Below are 7,177 nucleotides of genomic sequence, written 5' to 3'. Positions count from 1 at the left end.
AGTTTCAGTGGAGAAACTACTCAAAAACACATCTCTGGTGAATATTTATAAGCAATATTAACCTTTATCATATCTGTATGTAGGTACTATAGCACAATGCCTAACATGAACTTTAGAATAAGATTGTCTAAGATTTCAAAAGCTACGTAGTCTTTTTTTTTTTATTAGATATGGAAATGCTTAGTAAAAAAACAAGATGTTAGTACCATGGTTTTCCTCACTCCTGCCCATTTTCTGAAGAGGTGCCTCCCTCTTCTTGGGGATGAAGGCCAACCCCATAGGGATTGTGTATCATGCATTGTGGGGACAGCAATCAGTTATGAGGGAGAGGCAATGTCTCTGTTCAAAATGTCCCAACTTGTGGCTCTAAACAGTCTTTCTGCCTCCCTTCCACAAAATTCCCTGAGCCATGTTGGGTGCACTTTAAGTTGACTTCAGTGATGGGCTCCTAGGAGCCTCTGGATCTCTGCTTTGGTAGGTGTTGAGTGTCCTCAGTGTCTATCTATCTCCTTCACCCTTGTTCTGATATCAGGTTCACCAAGAAAGCAGCACTGTTGCTTATTTCCCCAGTTCCTCTGTTGTTTCAGCTGGGGCTGGGGTGAAGTGTGATAGGTCGTTCATCTCCTTAGGTCCTGCTCCCATCTGAAAAAGAGAAGCAAATTCTCTAATGAAGAGTGAAGACTTCAAGGTTAAATTGGATAACGATTATTAATTTAGAGACAATTTAATGGGTGCAGACCCTCTTGTTGCCCAAGATTAGTGGAATCTTGACAATGGAAAGCAAAATCGTTATGTGGATATTATTCTGACTTCTTTCCCATTGCCAGATATAGGTTCCATTCCACTGAGCAGATCCATTAGCCAATCCAAGAGCAGTTGGTTACCCACCATTGGTATATGCCACTGTTGCACTTGTGTGAGCATCACTCACGTTGTTTGCTTCTGAGTAGCTTAGACTTTGAGTTGCTCAGACAGATGTTGGCCACTTCCTCCAGTAACTCATGTAGTGCCTTCCAGCACTGGGTGGGCTAACTGTCTGGGAACTGGCTCTCTTCCCATTGCCAACGAGTTCTCTCCATGGTCCTTGCCAACAGTTCATGGTGTCTTCAATAGGGTCTTACCATTAATCTGTGGTGGGTAAACAAGAGATGAGCTATATAGTCTTAAGTAACATACTTAACTATATCTCAGTTTCCTCATTTGTAAACTAGAATCTTATAAAAATAGTATCCACCACAGATGTTATTGTGACAGTTAAAATATATCTGTTACTTACAACATTAAGTACTAGTATATGGTAAGCACTAAACATGCTAACTACACATCACACCACTTTAAAACGTATATCTATGCTATAAATCACTGTGGATACAATATCTGAATAAATGTTGAGTATAACATGATGATGATCATTTAAAGTTATCATAATTAGTGCTTTCTTTGGCAGCATATATACTAAAATTGGAATGATTCAGAGAAGATTAGTATGGCCCTGTGCAAGGATGACATGCAAATCTGTGAAGCATTCCATATATTTATGTCAGTTGAATGTCCACAGTTGGATATTAAGAGCAACCCATACACTTCCTTTTGGTGTATATGTAAAGGAGGCTCCACGAGTAAGTACATTATCTAAGAAATATAGAGGAAATAAAAAGCCAGAGAAGGTCTGGAGAGATGGCTTAGCAGTTAAGACACTTGCCTGCAAAGCCAAAAGACCCAGGTTCGACTCCCCAGGACCTATGTAAGCCAGATGCACAAGGGGGTGCACACATCTGGAGTTCATTTGTAGTGGCCGGAGGCCCTGGCATGCCCATTCTCTCTCTCTCTACTTACCTACCTATTTTTTCTCTACCTGCCTACTTCTCTCTCTCTTTCTCTCAAATAAATAAGTAAAAATAAAATATTCTTTAAGAAAAACAAAAAAGCCAGAGAAATAAAAAAGTATCACAATTAGGGGCTGGAGAGATTGCCCAGTGGTTAAAGCATTTGCCTACAAAGCCTAAAAACCCAGGTTCTTTTCCCCAGTACTCTATAAAACCAAATGCACAACATGGCTCATGCATCTGGAGTTCATTTACATTGGCTAGAGGCCCTGGCATGCCCATACACTCTCTCTGTGTGTCTGTATCCCTATGCTTACAAATAAATAAATAAATAATTTTTTGAAAATATCATAATCATTCTAACCATATTATCAGACATTATAGTGCATTTGGTCTTAAGCCAAATACTGGGTGACTATAAAAACAGTTAGGCCACTGTCTCATATGCATGGGAATAATATGTAAAAGAGAAGGAAGTTGAGCTTTTAGCCAAAATAAAAAATTCATGAAGAGATTATTACATAAGGATAAAGACAGAGATATGTAGATAGCAAGTACACACAAAACGGAACACAAGGCCATGGAAACAATCCTGACCACTGAAATGGAGTCTGCCAAACCTTTTGAAAATTGTTCCTGCCAACATGTCAAAAAGTATGACGTTTTAATAGTAAAAGGTCATCCTGTTATTAAACATTCCTCGATTCCATTCTAGTGGATATTATTATTGTACATCTTAATAATTCACACGGAGACAAACATGATGTCACAGTGCACATCTCACTAATTCACACAGAGACAAACATGATATCATTTGTTCTATTCTGGGAATAATTACAATGCACCTCCAATTTTATAGAGGCTGGTAAGATTATACTAATGCTGATTTCTGTATCTGTCTCTACCATGAAATGTACTGATAGCTTAGAATACACTGTCTCCAACCCTTGAGTAAGGATACTATAGCAAAAAGACTAAGAAAGAATCACCACAAAATATTGCAGTTTATTATGATTCCTGATTACTTAAACTCTGAAAAAGAAATTGTAATTTTGCATCATTTCCCCTCTGATATCAGATGATATTTTTACTACTTTATTATTATTTACTTACTTAAGGGGGGAAGAGAGAGGGACAGTGCATGATAAGGCCTTCAGCCAATGAAAACAAACTCCAGACGCATGCACCATCATGTGCACCTGGTTTACGTGGATTTTGGGGAATCAAACCTGGATCCACAGGCTTCACAGGCAAGCACCTTAACTGCTAAGCCATTTCTTTAGCCCTCAGATGATTTTTGATGACTAAGTTAATCACACTGTAGATCAGACTTCTAAAAACATGATGGCAAGAATCAAGTGATGGTGGGCTGGAAAGATGGCTTAGCAGTTAAGGCATCTGCCTGCAAAGCCAAAGGACCCAGGTTCAATTCCCCAGAACCCATGTTAGCCAGATGCACAAGGTGGTACATGTCGCATGTGTCTGGAGTTCATTTGCAGGGGCTGGTGGCCCTGGCTTGCCCATTCTCTCCCTCCCTCTCTCTCCCTCTCTTTCCTCTCTTTCCTCTCCCCTCTCTCCCTCTTTCTCTCTCAAATAAGCAAATAAAAAAATATAAAATCTTTTTAAAAGAATCTACTGATGGCAAAGTAGGTAATTTGAGCAAAAGTTGAAATAAGTAATTTTAAAAATACATTTCCCAGGACATCAGAAGGTCCAAAGATGGCAAAGGGCTGAGGAAAACAGATAGGCAGCATTGAAACTTCTCCATCCCTGGATGCTGGCAACTGGGAGGCTAGGACACTGAGCAGTACTGTGCCAGTCTGGTAGCACTGAAAGGAGAGTGGTTAGAGTCCAGGTGGTGTGGTGGTTTGATTTAGGTGCCTCCCATAAAGTTAGATGTTCTGAATGCTAGGTTTCCAGCTGATGGAGATTTGGGAATTAACACCTGCTGGAGGCAGGGTGTTGTTGGGGGCAGGTTTATGGGTTAGCCAGCTTCTCCTTGCCAGTATTGGCACATTCTCCTGTTGTTGTCCACCTGATGTTGACCAGGATGTCCACCCTCTGCTCATGCCATCATGTTTCCCTGCCATCATGGAGCTTTCCCTCAAGCCTATAAGCCAAAATTAATCTTTTTCCCCACAAGCCCCTCTTGATTGGGTGACATCTGCCAACAATGCAAACCTGACTGCAACATTAAAGTGGTACCAAGGAGTGTGATTGCTGCTAGACACCTGACTGTGGTTTTGGCCTTTTGGAGATGATTTTCAAGAGGAATGTGGAAGGAGTTGAAACCTTGGTCTAAGAGATGCCTTGCAGAATTGTAAGTGGAGATTGATGGACTCTATTCTGTTCTGAGTTGAAAGACCTGAATGCAGTTAAGAACTATGGACTGTGAGGTTTGGCTTATGAGGGTGAGAAAGAGCTTTGCTTGGACTGGTGTGCAGGGTGTGGGGTGGTGCCTTCCCAGTTGGCCCCGCCCCTCCGGCTAGGGGTGGGGGTAGGAGTTGCTGATCAGCAGGGCAGCCCCTGCAGGTGACTCCAGGGCAGAAAAATTACCACCTACTGAGAATGAAGGACAAAAGGAACACAGAGAGAAATGTGAAAGTATGAAACTGCAAGTAAGAGAGAAGGAGAGGGCTGGAGAGATGGCTTAGCGGTTAAGTGCTTGCCTGTGAAGCCTAAGGACCCCGGTTCGAGGCTCGGTTCCCCAGGTCCCACGTTAGCCAGATGCACAAGGGGGCGCACGCGTCTGGAGTTCGTTTGCAGAGGCTGGAAGCCCTGGCGCGCCCATTCTCTCTCTCCCCCTCTATCTGTCTTTCTCTCTGTGTCTGTCGCTCTCAAATAAATAAATAAATAAATAATAATTTTTAAAAAAAGAGAGAAGGAGAAAGAAAAGGGTTCAAGGTAGTGCTAAGGCCCAGTGGAAAGGAGTGCTGACAAGTCTTTGTTCACACCAGTCTGTCCAGTCAAGTGCATGGCCAGCAGTTTCAGTGTACAGGTCAAATTCTGGTAGAGGATGAAAAAACCCACAACACCATCAACATATGTGCGCAGCCTCAGTGTTGGTATCATTAGGAAGCTGTCAGACTTCATTGGTCCTCAAGAAGGGCAGAGGAAACTAGCTGTAGCTATTTAAAAAACCCTCTGGTAATGAGAGATACAATCAGTTTCACATAAGCAGATTGGAACCATTTCTTCAAACCGGAAAACGCCCCACATCTGAATTACTGTTAGACTGGGACACCAGAAATTGCACAGTTGGTGATCTTGTGGATCTTTTGGTTCAAAATGAGGTTTTTGCTCCTGCAAGTCTTTTGCTGCCAGCTTTCCTCATATGTTCTTAGGAAGATGCCGTCCCCAATGCTGCTGAGCTCCAATCCCTATAGAAGCTGCGACCCTGACTCAGGAGCAGCAGCCTCTCTGTGGAAAAGGCAGGGCCTGGGAGGTGCCTGTGCGGCTCCTGGAACAGAGCTCATTGCTGCCTGACTTCTCCCGTACAGAGAAGGGAACGGGATACACGTTTTCATAGGTTCTCATTTTTTGAGTTGAAGAGTATCACAAATAACTGCGATGAGTGACTTGTTACTGTGGGCGGCAGCAGGATGGGAGAGGGCAGATTTGGAGTTGTGTATAAAGGCTGTGTGGATGACACAACTGGGGAGGTGGAGAAGCTTGCAGCAATGGTTGACATTAGCATTGAACAGCTGAAGGCACAGTTTGATCAAGAAATTAAAGTAAGCCAGGCATGGTGGCACATGCCTTTAATCCTGGCCCTCCGGAAGCAGAAGTTAGAGGACCGCCATGAGTTCGAGGCCACCCTGAGACTACAGAATGAATTCCAGGTCAACCTGAGCTAGAGTGAAACCTTACCTCAGAAAGAAAGAAAAGAAAAAAGAAATTAAAGAAATGGCAGTGTCAACAAGAAAACTTAGTAGAGCTCCTTGGTTTCTCAAGTGATGGTTATGACCTCTGCTTGTGTATGCTTACATGCCCAAGGGCTCATTGCTAGATAGACTGTCCTGCTTGGATGGTATTCCACCACTTTCTTGGCACATGAGATGCAAGATTGCTCAAGGTGCAGCTAATGGCATCATGTTTTTACATGAAGACCATCATATTCATTGGGATTTTAAAAGTGCAAATATCCTATTGGACAATGATTTCACTGCCAAAATATCTGACTTTGGGCTCGCACGGGCTTCTGGGAAGTTTGCACAGACAGTTATGACTAGCAGAATTGTGGGCATAACAGCTTATATGGCACCCGAAGCTTTGTGAGGAGAAATAATGTCCAAATCTTATGTCCACAGCTTTGGTGTGCTGGATATTCAAGAAGTAATTGAAGAGTAATTGAAGATGAAGAAAAGACAATTGATGACTACGTTGATAGGAAGATGAATAATGTTGACACCACTTCATCGGGGACCATGTACACTGTCGCCAGTCAGTGTCTACATGAGAAGAATAATAAGAGGTCACATATTAAGACGATTCAACAGCTGCTACAAGAGATGAATCCTGCTTAAAACTACTGGAATAGACTTTATTTGAAACAAGGACTCAGGTAGTCTCGGCTGGCTTGAAACTTGCTATATAGCTAACTCTGAACTTGTGATCCTCCTGTATCCACCTCCAGAGTGAAATTTTAAGTGTGACAGGCATGGACTACCATGTCCAGTTTTTATTCAGTACTGGGGATGGAGCCCAGGACTTCGCACCTGCTAGGCAAGCACTCTACCAACTGAGCCACATCTATAGCCCCTTTATTTGATCATATAAGGTTTTATGAACCTTTTTAAAAAAATTTCTTGTGCAGGGGACATATTCAGAAAACTTCAAAATTCAAGAAAAGTACACTGGGCTAGAGGGTGTGACAGGTTGAAGCTCAGCTGACCCCACTGCTAATCTATTGTAAATCTTTGGTCCAGTTGGTGTTTGTATTCGTTTTGTCGCAGAATGCTGTCCTTCAGCAGAACGTGACTATTTCCCTCTTGAACTCTCACCAGCAGTAATGACCCTTCTGGCTCTGTACTGGACAGGTAACAGTTACTGGGAAAGGGAGTATGAGGGTCCTCCTCTCCCTGAAGATCTATACATATGCAATTAACATTTGCTTGGAGAGAGACATTTTCTTTCACGGTAGAACTATGAGTAAATTGTCCATGTTCTTGTAAATAACTGCGCACTTGTGCTCCTATAAGTAACCCTAATTAAACTCACTGGTTCACCAACCAACAAAAAACACCAAAAAAAGGACTGGTATGAGCAGAAGGATATGGCACAGAAAAAAAAAAAGAAGAAAGGAAGAAAGAAAAAAGAAAGAAAGAAAGAAATCTTTGGGCTGAAACTTC

General features: G+C 42.3%; 1 non-coding gene and 1 pseudogene across 1 annotated transcript; both read left to right on the top strand.

Moving 5' to 3' along the window:
• Window positions 1-1,431: 1,431 nt before the first annotated feature.
• LOC123459006 lies at window positions 1,432-1,537 on the top strand. The gene has a single exon (XR_006635938.1). It is a non-coding gene; the product is annotated as a U6 spliceosomal RNA (small nuclear RNA).
• A 3,305-nt stretch (window positions 1,538-4,842) lies between these two features.
• On the top strand, window positions 4,843-6,352 carry LOC101602114 (annotated as a pseudogene).
• The last annotated feature ends 825 nt before the right edge of the window (window positions 6,353-7,177 follow it).

Source organism: Jaculus jaculus, chromosome 2 (genome assembly GCF_020740685.1).
Source record: "Jaculus jaculus isolate mJacJac1 chromosome 2, mJacJac1.mat.Y.cur, whole genome shotgun sequence".
In the NCBI taxonomy this organism is placed as follows: domain Eukaryota; kingdom Metazoa; phylum Chordata; class Mammalia; order Rodentia; family Dipodidae; genus Jaculus; species Jaculus jaculus.
Note: the sequence above shows the minus strand (reverse complement) of the source record. Positions and strands in the feature narration are given on the sequence as shown.